Source organism: Pinus tabuliformis, chromosome 1_1 (assembly GCF_031772625.1).
Source record: "Pinus tabuliformis cultivar Carrire ecotype Pingquan chromosome 1_1, CPIR1, whole genome shotgun sequence".
Classification (NCBI taxonomy): Eukaryota; Viridiplantae; Streptophyta; class Pinopsida; order Pinales; family Pinaceae; genus Pinus; species Pinus tabuliformis.
In genome coordinates this window covers 186,877,262-186,897,997 of record NC_142297.1, presented here as the reverse complement: position 1 = coordinate 186,897,997, position 20,736 = coordinate 186,877,262, and positions in this window count along the sequence as shown.

The following is a 20,736-nucleotide window of genomic DNA, read 5'->3' as shown; positions in this document are numbered from 1 at the left end:
TCAATTAACGTCGTCCAATCCGATAACCCCAAAGGAAATCAAAATTCCAATGGGAAAAAGAAAGGACGTGGTAAGAAGAAGAACTCGGATGGGAAGCCCGATGCAAATAAATCCGACAACAACGCTGGTGGTGGTAAAGGTGAGCCGAGAAAGAAAGTTAAGTTTCCTTGCAAGTTATGCAGTGGAGACCATCTAACTCATCTTTGCCCTAGGATTGAAGACGCTCAGCGCTTGTTAGGACAGCAAGGGACTTCGAGTTCACAAGCTGTGTTAACTAACCCGTTTCCCCAAGGGCAGCAACTTCTTGCTGGCGCGAGTTCGAATCCTGGAACCTCCTCATGGGGCAACCAGGAAGGGGAAAAAGCATCAAATGTTTTTATGATGGGTTCAAATGTTAACGTGACTACTCGGTCACGTGATTATGGTGAAGCAGAAATATCTAAGGATAAAACTGTTCCCGGAAGTAATGACCTTCATATTGAGAGGCCCCCTGTTGAGACTATACCTAGGATACCGAAAGGTTCCGCCAAACGCGCGACGGTTAACCCTAATGCTAGGACCGCCCAGAATTATTCCATTGTGGGGGATCTGGCTCAAAGCCCGTGTGCTATGTCTGCTTTGGAGGTTCTCCAGTCGTGTCTGTCTCAGAGAAGTGCTTTACTCTCCGCAATTGGAGCAGTGGACCCGGCTAACTCTTTAGTGCTCTCTTTTGACATGTCAAATGTCAAAAAGAGACTCCCTCATCATATGGCTTTTCAGATAAAGTCTTCATACTGGAAAATCAATATTTTTCGCACCGTTATAGATGAAGGAGCTTCCACATGTGTTATGTCGATGTCATGTTGGAAGGCTATTAGTTCACCTTCAGCTGTTCCTTCACCAACCGTCTTAACTGCATTCGATGGTCATTCTCACAAGCTGCATGGGATTATCCCGGCCTTTCCTATATGTGTTGGAGGGAAGGTCGTTAATATCGAAGTTGAAGTCGTAGATGCTAACCTAGACTATAATCTCCTATTAGGAAGGAACTGGGTGTACGAGATGGAAGCCGTTGTGTCGACTCTGTTTCGTGTCATTTTCTTTCCTCATGAGGGGAAAATCGTTAAGGTTGATCAATTGGACTATTCCCCAATCGATCCTCAAGCAAAATTCGACTCTACTGTTCCTTTGGTGGATAACCCTCGCCCGCCAACTGAGAATTTAGGAGTAGGGATGTATTCCTCATTGATGGGTACATTTGATCTTCCCTCTCCTTTTGCAAGAATCAATGCTATTTCATCATCCAAGGAGTCTCCTCGAGAAGATTTCTTCCGAACTCATTATTTTTCTGACCCTTGGACCTTGCCTTCACCTACGACCACATTAGTTGAAGGACAAGTTAATGGAATGGCGTTTCCTATATCTGCCGCTGAGCTTAGATATCAGTCTATCATAGACTCTGCAGATAACCATTCTACTCCTTTTTCCAAAGAGGAGTTAGATGGTCATGTGGCCCCGGCTTGGAGCTTCGATTCTACCTCTGCCTTGGACTGCTTAGATTCGGTTCTACCTTCTGAAGAAGCAATCCTCGAAGTAATGATGGGTATAGATCGACCTTGGGAAGACTTACACCATCGTTCATATTTTCTTCCTCCATTGCAGGAAGTAGAATCTAGATTCTCCAAGCTCGTCGATAGTGATGTTTGTACGGTGTCGAACCCTTTGGCTCCAACACACATTCATGTCGAAGGTAATATGTCGGTAATTTCAAAAACGATACCTATAAACATCTCTAAGGATCCTAACATCATCGAGAATATCTTCATCGGAATTGATTGTTCCCCTGAAGAAATTCAAATTTACACCGACCTATTCAAGGAATATCGTGATGTATTTTCTTGGTCTTATGAGGAAATGCCCGGCAGTGATCCTTCTATAATCCAACATGAGATCAAGACGTATGAAAACATAAAACCGATTCGTTAAAGGCTTCGGCCGGTTAACCCTAGGAAAGCAGCGGCTATCAAAGCTGAGGTTGAGAAGCTGCTAAGGGCGGGTTTTATATACCCTTTTCCTCTTATGGATTGGGTTTCTAATCCAGTCCCTGTGGACAAAAAGCAAGGAACAATTCGAGTATGCATCGATTTTAGGGACCTAAACAAGGCTTGTCTGAAAGACAATTACCCCACGCCATTCATTGATCAGATTATCGACGAGTGTGCGGGTAATGAAATTTTTTCCTTCATGGACGGTTTTTCGGGTTATAATCAAATCTCTATCCGTCCTGAAGACCAGCATAAGACAGCCTTCATATGTCCCTGGGGTACCTTTGCATATCGAAAGATGCCTTTTGGTCTTAAAAATGCTGGAGCCACCTTTCAGCGGGCCATGTCATATGCTTTCCACGACATCAAACATGTCATCGAGGCATACTTGGATGATCTCGCTGCTCGTTCTCGAAAGAGAACTGATCATCCTAGTCATCTTCGATTGGTCTTTGAACGTTGTCATTTTTATAAAATCCGGTTGAATCCCAACAAGTGCGTTTTCACAGTTACATCCGGTCGGTTGTTAGGGTTTATTGTGTCCAATGAAGGGATTCGGGTTGATCCCTTCAAGGTTGAGGCAATAGTTCAGTTGCCTCCCCCGTCCTCAATTCGTCAACTTCAAAGTCTTCAAGGGAAGGCTAATTTCTTAAGAAGGTTTATGGCAAACTATGCTGAGATCACTAAAGGGTTCATGCATTTGCTACGTAAGGGAGTTCCATTTGTGTGGGACGACTTTGCGCAGTGGTCGTTTGATGCTTTGAAAAAAGCATTAGTCTCTGCCCCGCTTTTGAGTCCACCGGATTATGGTAGAGACTTCCTTTTATATCTCGCCGCAGCTGAATCTACCATTGGTATGGTTCTGGTTCAGGAGGACGATGCTCTTGCCGAGCACGTGATTTATTATTTGAGCCGAGGCTTAATAGGTCCTGAACTCCGCTATTCTCCGGTTGAGAAGTTGGCCTTGGCAGCTGTCCATGTTGTCCAGAGGCTCCGTCATTATATTTTGCTACGCAAAACTTTTGTCTTAGCGGTGGTCAATCCATTTCAATTTGTCCTCAGTAGGCGAGTGATTGGAGGCAAATATAATAGATGGATAGTCATTTTACAAGAATTCGATCTCGAATTCTTGTCCGCCAAGTCTAAGAAATCTATGGTCTTCGCGGAGCTAATTTCTGAGCTTCCTTGTGGAGAAGATATTGTTTATGAGGAAAGTTTACCCGACGAACATATATTCCTCATCTCTTCACAAGACCCTTGGTATGGAGATATCATTGTTTATCTCCAGACTTTGAAGTTTCCCTCTACTTTCTCCAAGGATGAACGTCGCAAATTACGTCACCTGGCTAAAAACTATGTTATCACTGGTGACACATTATACCGTCGAGGGGTTGATTCAATTCTTTGGCGTTGTTTAACCTTAGAGGAAGCAGAGTCTGTGCTTAATGATTGCCACAGTGGAGCTTGTTGTGGTCATCTATCAGGGCTTGCTACAGCCCAGCGCATCTTACGTGCCGGCTACTTTTGGCCTTCACTCTTTAAGGACTGTGTGGAAGCGGTAAAACGCTGTCACCCGTGTCAAATTTTTACTCGCAAGATGCGCGCGCATCCAGCTCCCCTTTTTCCCATTGTCACCGTCGGTCCCTTCACTAAGTGGGTTATTGATTTTACGACTTGTAATCCACCTTCAGCGGCGAATCACAAGTACATTATCGTGGCTGTGGACTACTTCACGAAGTGGGCTGAGGCCATGCCTACTTATAAGAACGACAGTGACACGACAGCTTTGTTTTTTTTCAATCAGGTTATCTCAAGATTCGGTATCCCAAGAGAGATTGTCACTAACCATGGCAGTCATTTCCAAAATCAGCTAATGTCCGAATTGGCTCTTAAATTAGGTTTCCGTCAGGAGCATTCGTCTCCTTATTATCCTCAGGCCAATGGACAGGTCGAGGCGGTCAATAAAACTCTTAAGACGATGGGCACATTATGTTGTATTCGGCTCTTTGGGCATACCGAACCTCCGTCAAAACGGCTACTGGTTTTACTCCTTTTCAGTTGGTTTACGGGATGGAATCTATCTTTCCGGTCGAATGTGAAATCCCATCTCTGAAGTTGGTTGTTGAGCTTCTTTCTGAGACTTCGAGTCTCGAGGAGAGCCTAGTTCACTTGGAACATCTCGATGAGCAGCGTCAAGATGCCGCCACGATGAATGAGGCCCATAAGAAAAGGGTCAAAAATCAGTATGATAAGTCTGTCCGTCCTCGTGTCTTTACTGAAGGTGACCTTGTCCTGGTCTATGACCAAGATAAGAATGCCTTGGGGGCAGGCAAATTCAAGCCTATGTGGTACGGTCCTTTCATTGTCAAACGAGTTCTAGAAAAAGGATCGTATGAGTTAATTGATTTCGAAGGAAACAAGCTGGCAGAGCCCCGAAATGGGCTCTATATAAAGAAGTATTTTGCTTAGTTTTACCAGGCAATGACTTCTTTGTATTTTATGTATATTTGTACATATATTACCGAGCGTTTTCTGATATCAGCACTTTTTGGTCTGCTTTGGCAGGTGTTGATGGATGATTTGGTTTATTTTGGGTTCGCCGATGGTGCTAGTCGGCACACTCGGAATCTTGCTTCCGCAGCTTGGGTACTTTATTATCCAACTGGTCAATTGATGGTATCGAGAGGCGTGTGTATCGGTCCTGCTTCAAACAATATGGCCGAGTATACAGTTGTTATCAATTTATTATCCGAGGCAATCTCTTATGGGATCGACTCGTTGGTAGTATATCTTGATTCTCAATTGATAGTGTCTCAATTAAATAACATTTATCGGGTTAGAGATCCATTATTATATCGCCAATATTTAAGGGTGAGGTTGTTGCAAAGATCATTTATTTACATTAATTATTTGCACATTCCAAGATCTCAAAATTGGTTAGCTGATTCTATCGCTAATCAAGCATTAGACCGGCATATCAATCATTCATCATCATAAAATCATGCATCAAAAAGTGAAACTGTATATATATATATATCGCAAAGCGTCTCGAGTGTACATATGTGTGTCCAAAAATATACAAAATCGGGACTCAAATGCCCATAATCATGTCAGGCATATCTAACGCCTCGGCTCAGGATGAGCGTCTAAATATGTCACTATAGCATTGGCCACGTGCCAAAAGATGCGAACCCAGTCATGTGGAATCCTAACCACATGACGCTGCATATCTGGAGGAATATCCTCTATCGCGGCCATCGGTACTTGGCGGCTCAGTCTCGCCAAGTGTCGCTGGACGTTGTTCAGGGTCCGTTCATTTTCGGCAGCCGCCTCTTCAGCTCCTCGGCCACGCCGTCCATGCCGGGGGAATCCATCTGGTCGTACAGGCCCAATGTCTGAAACATGATCATCATATTAGTCATTTGAATCTCATCAAAAAATATTTTTCAAAATTCATCATTATATTTGAAAAATCCAAAAAAATCATAAAAATAAAAAATCTTACCGATCTCGCCCCATGCTGCGTCCGGTGGTAACACTAGATCAGGATCTCCTCGGAAATCTAGTCCAGCATAGGGGTAATCATCCACGGCGATGATTTGTTGCTCCCACCAGGTGAAGAAATCATCGTCAAATGCATTCCTAGGGACTTCCCCACCCCCAAGACATTTCATCAAGTCGGCCCACCGGCCCATGCGTGGATCACGTGGACTACTGATGGAAACTGCTACCCTGGGGCGGAGTGCAGGAACCTTCTCGAAGAAGAAAGTGCACAAGATGGTTCCGAACCCAAAATTCTTGGTATGTCCCCTCCAGATAGAAGTGAGTTGTTCCTTCATGTTGGCCAGTAGAGGAGTACACCAGTCAAACACAGTGGTGAGACAGTCCACTGCTACGTTCATGTTTACCCGTGATGCCTGATGCAGTGAGGATGATCCGTTCACCTGACCTATGGTGAACAAGATTATCCGGAGTGACAAACTTGCCACAGTTGGGATAGAGATCTGTCTCCCGACCTTTCGGTGACCCAGGCAGTAAATCTCTACATAGTCATCTACACTGAGGCTATTCTGTGTCCTGCCCCAGGAATGTACTACCTCTCCCCTTCTGGAAAGGCCCGTGATAAAATGTATATCTTCCACTTCTACCCTGAGTGGCATCTGATCAATAATGAATGCTTCCTCATCGACATCCCAATAATCAATGAGTCTCTCGAGAAAATGCGTGTTTGCTTTCATATTTGGCAATTTGAAGAACTTAAGCAATCCGCATCCCCGTAAAGCATTTAATGCTTCATAATTGCCCATGACATCATTATCCACGGCTGAGTGCTCTCTTTCACGCCATGTGAGAGGCATCCTGGAAGAAAAAAATCATTTTCATCCATTAGTTTTGTGTATAAAATTAGTTTGCTGCGCACACGGGGGTTCCTTTGTATACAGTCGCGTGTAGGGCCGTCGTATACGCGAGTTCTATATAGCCAACCCGCGTGTACGCCGCAAAGGAATTTTTTGCAAAAATCTAATGGTGAAACATCAATTAAACTTCCTAAAAACTATCACAGTTAATTGCAAGACAAGTTTAGTGCTTACCTGGACGTTTTCGGCAAGTTTGAACGGTTGAAAAAGCCACAGGGAAGTTTGCTCCTTTTGCTCCACAATTTTTGCTCTCCAAGTCAAACGGTGAAAATGGTAAGTCCAAAATTTCTTTTTATAAGTTTTGAAAATGCAAAATTTTTTCAAAATTTTATTTTGTTTGGTCTCATGTCACTTTTAACTTAGGATCTTGGAATGTCGAGATTGGGTTGTTTTTCAGGACATTTTGGACATTTTTCGACGGTTCGAGATGGTTCCATGACTGCTGACCCGTCATGGCAGGTATCGTGTTTTCACTGGCATATAGGTTAGGGACACCATTTTTCCGTTGCATTATGCATACTAGCCTCCATTTGACCGATAGATCTGCCATAGGGTCGATCCCATCGTGTTATGGTTCGTAAACCATTTTCACTCGCCGACTCTTTAAATCATGACACGATGGTAGAGCCATCCCTTTACATGGGCATCCTAGTTAGCACCTCACTGACATGTGTTGCCCATGCTGCTTCATTTTGAGTAGGCTCGGGAGTCCTTTGTAGTCCCGCCATGACTTATGCATTGAAGACTCATTCCTCTTAGCTTCTCCGCTTTGTTCTAGCCTTATACCCTAGAGGCTCCTTTGTGTTGAGTTGTACTACTGCATTGCATGTTGACTATTTGCACCTTTGGGCCTAAAGCCGGCTTCACTTGGACTCGTGTTTAAGCCAACTTTTGACCTTGACATCTGCAAAATCAACCTTGCATACCTTTGACTTCTGCAACTTGACACACCTTGACCCGTGGAAGGAACATACCTTTGAGTGTCATTGACCAGTTTTCACCTCCCTGCATTGAGCATAGGAACGTTCCTTTCCCAGGAACTAGATCATCTGTTTCACCGACACTCGTTCTTTCCATTGTACCATAGCATTCTTTTATTCTTTTTCCGGCTTATCAGAAAAGGAAAAAAAAATTAAATATTCCAAAAAAAGAGTGGGAACAGGGACATTATTTCCATTTATTGTTGGCAGCTAGAGTCGTGTCGCCCTTGAACAAAGCACTCAAAACAAAGTCTCCTCCGCATGGGTGGGATTTAGTTTGACTTAGGTACACCATAACCTTGTTATTGAGTCAGTTCTCCCCGATTGGTTATCTCTTCCAATCATATGGAGGGTTTGTTCGTGCCTCCTGCATGGCGAACTTATACAGAGTCATCATATGCTGCCACATAGTCACATTGAGTCGTCCTTTTGTTCAAGGGAAGTTAGCCTGAGTCAGCCTTTCTGTGGTGTCTCTTGACTCATTTTTAGTCGGTCATCCCTGGTTGTCAGTGTCATGTCTATCATCACATCAGTTATATTGGTCCTTTACTCGTGCCGGTTTGAGAAGGTCCCCATTGACTTCTTGCTGGCGGGTCTTGTCCTTATCGACGACGACACCTTGCTCTGAGGACAGGCCTAGAGCTGCACCCTAGCCCTATTTTCATTATTGATAGGTCACCTTGTGCTCAGCATCGATCAGTATCATGGGTCTTTGACTAAGTGGTTTCCCTTGTGTTCGACATCAGCATACATTATCACACATTGGGATTCGTGCAGTACCTTGGTTTCCATTTGACCCTATTGGTGGATACCTCGCCTCTGTGTCAGCTTTCATTATTGGTTGGTTTAGAGGGTTTCTGCCGTGCGCTAGCCACATCTTGTGTACGCCGAAAATGTACTTCGGTTGGGTTACTACATCTTTTTTCGTCCGATTCCTTCCACATTATTGGCCTACAGGTTACACTCACGCTAGATTGATGGAGGATGCCTTAATGCCTTCCTTCTAGCGGATCTTTCCCTATCGACTCCGACTCATTGCTCTAGGGCAAAGATCTAGAGTCCATTTGGCAGTACCTTGGGGTTTGCAGTCATTAGTGGCAGATCCTTCGCTATCGACAGTGGGAAACCATCATTGTCTCCTGATCGATAGATTCTTACAGGTGTTCGACTTCAGCTCATCTATTCACACTTGTTAGATTGTACTGGGTACCTTGATGCTCATTATCATTATCGGTGAGTAGTCTCGCGTTTGTTAACGGTATACATCAATGACCGGTAATCAAATGATTTCTCACATGGTCGACTTTAGATCATTTATTCCCATGGTGTAGAAATGTACCACGACGGTCGGTGAAGACCTCAGGTTGTATCAGCATTCATTGGTTCACTTGACAGTTGCTCCTGTTGCTGCTAGTTGATACCACTCCACCTTATATATTGCAGTCAGTCACGGCGACATTCTATATGCTGGCACCTGAGTTTGCTGTGTAGTACCATCCTATTCCATCATGTTCAGTTGGTACCTTTTGGGATCAGTCTTTGATATCAGTGATCTGTTGTATCTTTCAGCATCATTGACAGTCTTATATGTGATATTCAGACATGTACTTACTCATTATGATCAGATGATCCATTATGTATTTTACATTCATTTATACTTGTATACTTAGTGGATCCGCTTGTACTTGATATGCGGACATGCTTTACTTTTTCTGAGCATGGGTATGCCCGCCTCAGACAGTGTTTCTTTCTGATCTCCTTTTGGTGGCTTGGCAGGCTGAATTCTGGTGCAGTCCTCCTCGATTTTTCGACAGAGTTCCTTTCCATGTACTTACATAATATATTTGGGCCATCATGTTCCCCTTCTGACCTCATATATTAGGGGGCATCTGTTATAGCTCCAAATCTCACTCTTATGGTTTGTGATGCTGCACTCATGGCCTAGGGCAACCCCTCCTTCTAGACCTGGTCCTAAAATTTAAAAAACAGTGTTTTATTCCCTATACGTGACATTTCCCTGAGTTAAACGCATGTACACACGGGTCTGTGTATACCCAACCCGCGTGTATGTATTAAAACACTTAAAAAAATAAATAATTCCTTATTTTCGGGCGGAGATCGCGGGTTTTACCTGTTGATCACCTGTTAGTGCCTGTGGCCCAACTGTTCCCAACCAACTCCTAACTAAAAAACTACTTTGGAGATGGTATAAAAAGACATCAAAGGGAAGGCCTAAGGGAGAGAGAAAAGAGAGCAAGATTATTATGCTGAGATTTTCCCCTTAGACCAGGTCTGAAATCCTTGGTGCTTTCTGCACTTCCCCCATTTTGCATAGGAAACCCTTGTTTCCATGTGTATTGGTGATCATTAATCCTTTATGTCATCATTGCGTAAGACTTGGAAGGAGCTCTTGTTGGAGGCTTGAGGCTGGAACGAATCCAGGAGGAAGCTTTGCTTGGAGCCTGCTGAAGGTGTTCAGGTGATATCTTTCTGTTATATGTACTTTACTTGCCTTTATATATAAAGAAACACGTCTTGGTTCCCGAAACAATCTTTCTTTATGCTTATGAGATTCTTGTTTTGAATTCTTATGCAAGTGGTTACTTAAAGATTTTTATAACTAACTTTATAGCATGAAGATGGTTTATACATAAGTATTTGTACATGTACAGTTGTGTTCTTTGATTTGTTTGTTTTACAGGTCAAAGGAAGAAGAAGGGAACTCCAAGAAGGGTTTGGACCCTAAAGGCCTTCTCGAACGTAGGACCTTAGGTACGTACCCTTAGCATTAGAATTTGCTTAAAGTAAAGATAATGGTTGTGTGTGTGTTTCTTTGAATAAGCAATTTTCAGTCTGGTAGAGTCTTAGCCCAAAGGACCCTAGGGGTATTTTCCCTTCAACCACTTAACCTTCTGTGCCCCTGCGTATCCCCGCAAAGAGCCTTCTGCTGCACCGCGTACCCACGGACTTGTGCCTTCAATCGTGTCGCGTACTTCTACTGTGCCCCCGCACCCACTGCTTCTATCGCGCCGCGTACCTACGCACCTGCGGCTTCTGTCGCGCCACGTACTTTTACTGTGCCTCCGCACCTGAACCTCCTATCATGCCGCGTACCTCCGCACTGGGACTTTTGCTGCGCTGCGCACCCTTGCACTTTCACTGTGTATCGCCTGCGTACCTCCACACCGGGACTTTTTCTGTACTGCGTACGCCTGCACTTTCACAGTGAATGGTCTGCGTACCTCTGATTAGAACCCAATTAACAATCCTCCTATGTGCCACTGACAGTCAGATTCACAGATCTGATCTTGTGCCCGAGAGATCACACTTCATAGATTCACTTCCAACTTCACTTTTATATAGATCAAGCTTTTAAACCGATAACCCAATATTTCAGATCTTAAGATATTCAAGATTCAAGAGCGTATCTAGCCAAGTGATCTCCTTTCCCTTTTATAGGTGAGCCCTTACTAAAACCATGAATCAAAACCATAGAGAACCAATACAAGGGACCAAAAAACCTTGGGCTCAACAATAATAATAATATAAAAATAATACCACTGACCAAAACCGTAGGATCATGATCGACGGGCTAAATACCACGAGCTAGACATAAGAAACCCCACGTGAGCGCACTTCTCTGCATTGGAGTGAGTGAAATGGGGGACCGCACCTTCTGAACGGGGCACCTACGGGTATCTCCGCACTTCTTGGTCGAGGTACCTGTGGGTCCGCACCTTATGAACTATGCACCTGCGTACTTCTAATTTTTCATCATTTTGAGAGCCTGATCAGATTTTTTCCACCTGTGTGAGTTGCCATCAAGTACAACACCTGTACCATAGAGCCAAGCCAGAATCATAATGCCAACAGTGCAACACCCACAATAGGTTCAAAAATCCAGATTGCTCTACTCCATAGATCCATTCAACTGTCTCCAACTCAATGACACTTGAGTCTTTGTAATACACTCGCCTTATATAATTCTATGTCAGGAGGTGGAGAAACCTCTCATGGTCAGCTAGGTCCCAATCTTCCATTTTTAAAAGGGGAACCTGTGCCAGGCACGAACCTTCGAAGGTTATATTTTCTCACAACAGGGGCATGTGAATGAGGAATTTATCTAAGTCTGGGTCCTTAGTCACCTTCTTCTTCCCTTAATGTGGAGGGATATATTCCGCAACTTGGTGATGGGCTCCATGCCCTCAACATCTATATCTTCAGTGCCCTCTTAAGCCTCCAAATCTATAACCTTCTCAGGTTGCTTGTCCTTATTCTATGTCTGGGCAGCAGAATGCTTCGTAGTCGACTTATGCACTGGAACTGACCTCTTCTGCTTGTCTTTCTTTGGCTTTTGGGTCTATCGCATAGGTGTAGGCTTTGGTCTTAGCGACCTTAGCGCCATAGTCATAGTAGTTGGATCCTCCATGCTCACAACCTCTGGAGAAGCTCTATCAGAGGTGATAGTTACTCAAGTGCTTGTAGTCTTAGCAGGGCCTAGTGCTAGCATGATGTCACAAATGAATTTCTTGGATGACTCAGGCAGATTATCGAATGCGAGGCTTGCGACCAAGTCTTCAAAGAACACACGATTCATATGTAACAGACAATGCAACTCAAAAAATATAAGGGTGCAAAGTGTTCTCTGCTGGACTGGCACGCATAATTTATAGGGGAATTTGAATTCAAATCTCACTATTCCCTCTACACTTTGTCCATTAATGCTGATTTGGCGATAGATATCCAAAGATTTCATCCTTAAATTCTGCCCACCTGCTCCTCTTAACCGTCTCCTGGATGTCAAATCGGGAACAATGATTCTAATGGTCACTTTTTGGTTGTGTTGTGTGGTATCTCCCTCCATAGAGCAGCTCCCTTCACGTGGCGTCTAGCACTGTGACATCACCCTTTTTCACACAGCATCTTTGTCGCATAGTCCCCAAAACCAGGCAGTGTAGTTTATAGTCCCACACTCCCTTGCAGCTGCCTGGAGCACTAAGACTATCCTACCATCATGTAGGCATTGAGCCGTATCTCCTGTATATGACTTCAATCAAATTCCATTCACTTTTCCCGGAAAATATTCTCCGTTCAGCTTTGTGAGTTGAACTGCGCCCCCATCTGTGATCTCTTTGATGACATATGGCCCAAGCCAGTGCATCTGAAACTTTCCTGGAAACATAGCAAACTTACTATCATATAATAATACCAAATCATTTACCTTGAATGTGTGCATCTTGATGTGGTGATCATGCCAAGCCTTTTCACATTCCTTCTGGACTTGCTAATGGAATCCAACAAAGAATTTGTCTTCTTCAAGCTCCATTAACTGCGCGAGATGCTCTTCTAAGGCTCCACGGTCTTCCATTCACATGAAAGCTGCTATTCAATGTATTCCATAGGCATCATAGCTTCTACACCATAGACTAGTTGAAAAGGTTTCTGACCTATTAGCTTTTTACATGTAGTCCTATAAGCCCACAATGCTGCGGGTACATGTACTCCCCAATCATTTCTTTGTTCATTGCAAATTTTTGTCAGTGCATTCTCCAAAATCTTATTGAAGGCCTCAACTATTCCATTATCTTGAGGATGACATGGTGTACTCTTCTGATGATACACCTGTAATACTTCTGTCAGCGCGCTGATCATTTCATTGAGGAAGTGTGTATCGCGATCACTCATCAATACTTTTAGGCAACCAAACCTAGTTAACACATATTCAAACAAGAACTTTGCTACCATGGCCACTATAAAATCCTTCACCAACTATGCCTCTGCCCATCTGGTCAGATATTCTATCACAGTGATGATATAATGCGCCCTTGTCTTCTTGCCTAGGGGTTGAATTGGTCCTACAAAGTCAATCATCCATTTCTCAAATGGATATAATGACACCTGAGGGTTTAGTGGTAGCTCATCCCTCTATGATGGTCTACCCATTCTCTGGCATGCATCGCATGCCTTTCAATATTCTTTGGTATCCTTATGTAATGTAGGCCACCACAACCTTGTGCGCAAAATCTTCTACACTTTCGCTTTTCTTGCATAATGGCCTCCCCCATATCCTCCATGAGCTTCAGCAAGGATGCTATTTCGTTCAAAATCAAGCACAGACTGTTGGAGTATCTCATTTGAACCCGTCTTATATAAATGTCCTATAACAATTGAGAATTCTGTCACGTGCACTACTAACTCTTTCTTCTGCTAACAGGTGTATCCTTTTGGGGCTTTTCTGGTGTCTGAAAACTGATTATCAGTTATGCGCACCGTGAAGAGCTACTTATCAAGCATCCCTTACTCCAAATTAGTAGGCTCCTCCCCTATTTCAATCCATGACAAATGGTTAGATCCTGCATTCAACCTTCTTGGCTTCATAATTACCTCAAAGTCATATTCCTGGAATAACAACAACCATCTGCATATTCGCCCCCCCCCCCCCCCCCAACACAGGCTTATTGATTAAGTACTTCAAGGTAGAATTGTCTGTGTACATTTTGAAATGTCTTCCCAATAGGTAGTGTCTGAAATTTTGAAGCACATACACTAGCTAATCCTTCGCACTCTATCATTGAGTAATTCTTCTTAGCCTTGGATAACTTTCTGCTTGGAAATGTTATAGGGTGATCCATCTCTCCTTCACCAACCTGTGTCAACATTGCTCCCAACGCAATACATGATCCATCAACATGTACATGGAATTCCTTCTTCCAATCCGAGAAGAATAATATTGGCATGGTGACCATATTTTCTTTTAATACAGCTAGACTGCACTAAAATTCTTCATCCCAACAGAATGTAGCATCCTTCTTCAACAACTTCTCCATAGGCGCGGTAATTTGAGCATAAGCCTTGATGAATTTTCGATAATATCCAGTGTGGCCCAATGTTGCACACAACTGCTTGACACTCCTTGGGGCCTCCAAATTGACTATTAGCGCGATCTTGGTAGGGTCCACCATTAGTCCTTACTTGCATACCACATGACCCAACAAAATACCAAAGGGGACAGAAAAAAATCACTTCTTTAGGTTCAACGCAATCTGATATCTTCGGCACGTATCCAACATTAGGCATAGATTGACTACATGGCGCTTTACTAACCCAAACACTATCCAATAATCAAAATATACCTCCAAGAATTTGTGAATAAATTCTTTGAATTTTGTGATGGATACACGAGAGAATAATGCTTTCACATTTTTGAGTCTGAATGGCATTACCGTATACTGAAAACAACCCCATTCTATCGCGAAGGTTGTTTTTCTCCTATCTTCTAGTGTGATTTTAATCTAATGGTATCTAGAGAACCCATCAGTGAATGATTAGGCCTCCTTCCCTCCAACATTATCTAGTACCTCATTAGTAAATGGTGTCAGAAAAGGATCATGGTCGCAGGCATCATTGAGCTTCCTAAGGTCTATGAAAATATGTATTTTCCCCTTTTGTTTCTTTTCTAGGACAACCATTGGGCTCACCCAATTGGATTCCTCCATAGGTTCAATAATTCCTACCTCCAACGTCTTGTTCAACTTCAACCAGACCTTTTCCTTTTATTTGGGATTAAGGCGATATGGCCTCTTCTTAATAGGCTTCCCATCCAACTTCAAAGTTATTTTCATCACACCCAAATCGCCTATGATGCCTTTCAGGTCCAAACATTTTGTGGGAAATAAATCTTGATATTTGTGGAGCAACTCGGCAACTTATCTACTCTGGCATCATCCCAGTAATCCCCAATCTTCATAAATTTTAGCTCCGCTTCAGTATCAATGTTCACTTTCCTAGTCTTCAACAGTGCAGTGATATCTAGATTTTCTATCTACGTACCTTCAACCTCGCGATGGCCTTCCACCTCTGGGATATTAATATTTCTTGGATCTTCATTCTCCCCTTTAACAGTCATATTATAGCATTCCATTACATGGTGCAGCTGGGTGCGCCAATCTAGCTTAACCAATTCCAAAGGGTCCTGCAGAATTATGAAGATCACCATCGTAACCTCCTGAAGAGCTTCATCAATGCTTTTGAACCCATCCTCAAAACTGAAGGTCATCAATAATCCCTCTCTTAAGATATCTCACTCTGTGGTGCCATGGCAGAGCTCCATTTCCAGGTACCAATTCATAGGGATTATATCCAGAGTGTGACAGAATAAATGCATCCACTCTAGCTGTGGCTCCATTCCATAAACTTTAGTCCATTTTTCCAAATGATTGCACGGATCATTTCTCCCATCATATTTCTTAGTTAATTGCATTTTAGGGTGACCAAATCACAAACTCATCATCCTCCTGTAATTGCACCATTCATCAAAGCTCTCCTTATGCATACCCCACCATCGTGTGGGTGTAGCGTGCAATGCCAAATCCAGCGCTTGAAAGTGATGATCCTCAAGGACTTATCTTTTAAAAGAATCCAAAAACTTATGTACATCAGTTAACCCATCGTAATAAGGTAAATTTATTACTTATGATGACACACAATGCAGTGATTTAGTCATCATGTTGCAGTGTAGTGTAGATACTTTATGTAACTTGTTTTGCTAGTGTTCCAACTCTTCATCTGAATCCAAGGTATAGGAACTTTCGCGATCCCATGCAATCCATCCATCAGCCGTTGGATTAACCCAAACATGGTCTTGCATTGTAATTTTGTATATTTGATCCAAACCATCATCACTTTCCTCATAATCGGAGACTGGTTTAGTATAGCGTGGTCCTTTTGCAGGGTCCAATAGTACTACAACGCAGAGTGATCTCCTCTCAAATGACATCATTCGCTTCTTCAAGTTGATGACTCCATTCATATCAATGGCCTAGTCAATTCCAAGGAGTGCGAGGTATGGATTGTTGTCATCAATGATCTCTATCACTTCAGAATTAGCCAACATGATCACACCTTTTATATCTACGGTGACTACAAGTAGTCGTCCCATAGGGATAATCTTCTGCTGGTTCTCCATGCTCAGTTGAATCAGAGACGACTGTAGCGCAGGTCTCTCCATTCTCTCCCATGTCTGTTTGGGCAAAACGTTTTCTTTAGACCCCAAATCTAGAATAACCTTGTCCATCTCATAGTGTCCTATCTGTGCGGTGAGCCTCATCTCATGCCCTATTCTTGCCTTATGTTTACCAATATTTCGAACTAGGCGGTGCCCTTCAGGAGAATTTTCCCTACCAGCACACTTGTTTATCAACTCTTGTATCCCTTTCAAACTCTTTCTATCATGCAATAGTTTCATACAAGTCTCCAAGAAGGTGGTAAGCACAGAGGGGTCAACCTTTCTAGGTTGGCCGGTTTCTAACAGTTTGTCCTGAATCCTTGAGGTAGATGCCTCAGCGAAGCTTTTGTTTTCTTCCATAAACATTTCCTTCACTCCAAATCAAAACCCATCTCCTTTTCTGGGGCCTTGCAGACCATCCACCTTATTCATGTTATTTTCCCTTATAATCACCAGTTTTGTTTCCGCCTCGCAGCATGATATTCACATTTAGATCCTCCTCACGGGGCTCAACTCGCACCATTTGTAAGTTCTGGGTAGGGTGTTGAGGCTACGCCTTCTTCTCCTACATTTTAGCTATCATCACAGGGCATTCTTCTATTGTGTGGTCAAACAAAGTGCAATATTGACATGATGGGTGTGTCTAATTCGTACACTCCTGTGCATAGTGTCCTGGCATCCCGCAATTATAGAAACTGGCTTTTCCACGATCTCTACCCGGTCCTCCTCCTCCTTGGCATCATCCATGCCCTTGATATCCTCCACGCGCTGCCCCAATGCTCTGATCTAGAGGCTGAGTTTTTCTTCCATTCAATACATAGGTGTCATTTCCATCTCATAGCTACAGCAGTGGTGCTCATCATGGCCCACCGATTTGTAGAAATTGTAGAATAATTTTTGCGAGGTTTGCACAAACTTTTGCAGCAAATGACAGTTATTCGTTACATGTTTTCCAACCACTTGACAAATAGCACACCATAGTGTGTGCCCCGTACTTGGTCCTACTGGAACTTCCTACCTTAGGGGCATTGGTCCCCCCTGTGATATAATTCGTGAAGACATGGCAATAATCTTTATCATGCCCCTGGCTCTTACATTTGAGGCACTAGACTTCTTCGCGTACCTCTAGTCTAGATTCATTTTCCTTTTTCAGGCACTGCAATTCCAAGCAAAGGTTCTACAATCATGATTGAATTTACTGAACACCCAAAGAAGCATCCTAAATAGGCATTTCATGCATCCTCATTATGATTTCTAGGGCTTCTACCTAAGTTGCTATCTTCTGTTGTGATAGAGAAACCATTAGGTGAGGCAAGAGCGAGGCTATAAACCACTCACGGTGTTGACCGTATGTGAGCTGCATATTAGCTTCGCAGATAACACACTTCAATCTTTGATCTAATTCCCAGGGTGATTCACCAACCCTCGTTGTGATTTCCTTGAATCCCACCATTGATTGTGAGTCAGACTTGGGGTTACTAAAGTCCTTGTTCAAAGCATCCTTAGTCTTTGCTAGCATTACTACAGGATGCTTGGCGGAGTACTTAATATACCATGTCAGTGCATGGTCCTATAGGGCAATAACTAAATGCACCTTCTTTATGTTTTCATTAGTGATCTGCGAAGAAAACATCTGTATCTTCACTCCCTGTACCTTTGAAAATTGGCAGCTTTATTGAGTTCGACATGTTGAATGACAATGGCGGTGGTGGCAGTGGGGACGAGGGTGTATGTTGTGTAGGTGAATGTGGAGGTGGAATGGATGGTATCTGCGAAAAACCTTGTCTTATCAACTGAACAATACTCCGCAGTGAAGACTATACTACTCCCTCATTGTCACTCAAAGGAGGTCCAATTAATGGATTGTATTTAGGGCCTGTTCTTCTCCTATCTTTGAAGAGCTTCCCACTTTGCATAGCCCCAAACATAAAGGCAGTGGCATAACCCATTTTTCACACAACAACATCTTAGTCCAGGTATTCAAAGATATTATATACTTACCTCGTGATTCCTTGAAGAAGCGTCACTCTTCTTCATTGTAGCTAACTGAAGTGTCAACTGTGAATTCTATCACAAATCCTCCTATGACTTGATCAAGCCAGTGATCAATAGCACACACTATTTTATCCTCAAAAGCTTCCAACCTCTACACTAATTCTAGAGTCCACACTATTCGACCATAAAGCTTCCACCTCCCTTGGCCATCTGCCAACTTAGCTATCCACTCGTATAACTTGATTGGGAAGGTGCAGAAGAAAATCTCATGTATTTATGTGTATAGGTATTTTTCCAACCACTGTTCTTTTGACAGATGTGGATTCTTGTTTTCCCATGCCGCGAATTCGTGAATCTTCCTATCCAACCACTTCTCAATTTCCTTCTTGCTCGGATTCGAGTGATGCAACATCACACATCTCTTTAAGATCTCAGTTCAAGCAACATAACCATTGGTTGGGTTAGTAGTTCCTGACCCATGTTCAGAGTTATTTGCACCAAACAAAACCCTACACTACTAGCCCTTTTGACATCAACCCATGTATCGCGAACTAAAGTATCACCCGAAGTAGTATGGGGGGATGTTGGAACCAAGTTTCCACATCTAGAGATTAGTGTGATGTCTTTTTATGCCCTAGATCTGCCTCCGCACAGATTTGTAAGCCCTTATGGCTTGGTATTGTAACTTCCTTGAATGACCCCTAAACCCTTGCAAAGGTCTACGATCATCTTTTGCGGATCCTAAACAGATGAATTAACTACTTACGTGCACCATATATTATCCTTAGATCAATATTTACTCAGATCTACCTAAGTGCCCCATAAACATAAAAAAAAGTATTATGATCTTCATGTAATCACTTAATATTAGTTGCATTCAGTTAATAAGACGAATCCAGCAAATTCACACATCAATACATCATTATTTCATAAAGACATCATTCATCACAACATATATTGCAATCATAAATAATAGACGTAAAGAGATAAAACACAGGTATTTCAGCAACAATCTTCTTTATTGATCTCCAGTATAAGTTTACAGACTCAAAACTTCCATGCGCACTCAGCTGCAGGGGTCCATGCACTCAGGTGCAAACACTAGATTAGGCCTCTACACACTCAGCTACAGAGCCTCCACGTAGATCTATTAGCCCTTAAGGCTTGGTATTGTAACTTCCTTGAATGACCCCTAAACCCTCACAAAGGTCTACGATCATCTTTTGCAGACCCTGAATAGACGAATTAGTTACTTACACACACCATATATTATCCTTAGATCAGCACTTACTCAGATCTAGCTAAGTTCCCCATAAACAGAACATAAATTATTATGATCTTTGCATAGTCACTTAATATTAATTACATTCAGTTAATAAGACGGATCAAGAAATTCATTTATCAATACATCATTATTTCATAAAGACATCATTCGTCACAATATATATCACAATCATCAATAATAGAAGTAAAGAGATAAAACATGGTATTTCTATAGAATTCTTCTTTATTGATCTTCATTATAAGTTTACAGACTTAGAACTTCCCTGCGCACTCAACTGCAGGGGTCCACGCACTCAGCTGTGGACACTACTCTACGTGGCCTCTGTGCACTCAGATGTAGAGCCTTTTCTCCCTCTAAAACTTACTTCTCTACTAACTCTCTAGACTCCTTCTGTCGCACCCATAAACAAAGACATAGATCTGCCTTTGACTCTCTAAGATACACCTATTTATACAATCCCATGGTCCTTGGGCCATGAGTAGATCTCAAAAACCGACTCAAGTTTACATAAAGGAGGGTAAATACCCTTTTTGAATCTTGACTAGCTATGTGCTCTGTATCCACAATTTGCAGAGACTTTACATCTTTTTACATCAAAACTTGGGCTTTTACCCCAAAACTGACCCAGGGGACCCCATCCCAACATGGGTAAAAAATGTCACCATAATCTCATCGGTGACGGTTAAAAGAGCCTATGTCACCAAAACCTGAACGTCACAAAGGTGGCGTCGCCAAAAGTATAAGTGTTGTGACAGTCAAGTTCCATCACCAATAATGATTTATAATGATGGATAGTAACCATCACCATTTCTTATGAGCAATGGTGACGGACTTTAGCCTCAGTCACCAAAAATATGAACGTCACCAAAGATGGTGTCACCAAAAGTATAGGTATTTTGGTGACATTCAAGGTCTGTCATGAATAATCATTATAATGATGGATATTGATTGTTACCGTTTCATATGAACAACAACGATTTATTGTGATGGACCTTTCATGGTCATCATTGTTGATGCATATATTTGGCGG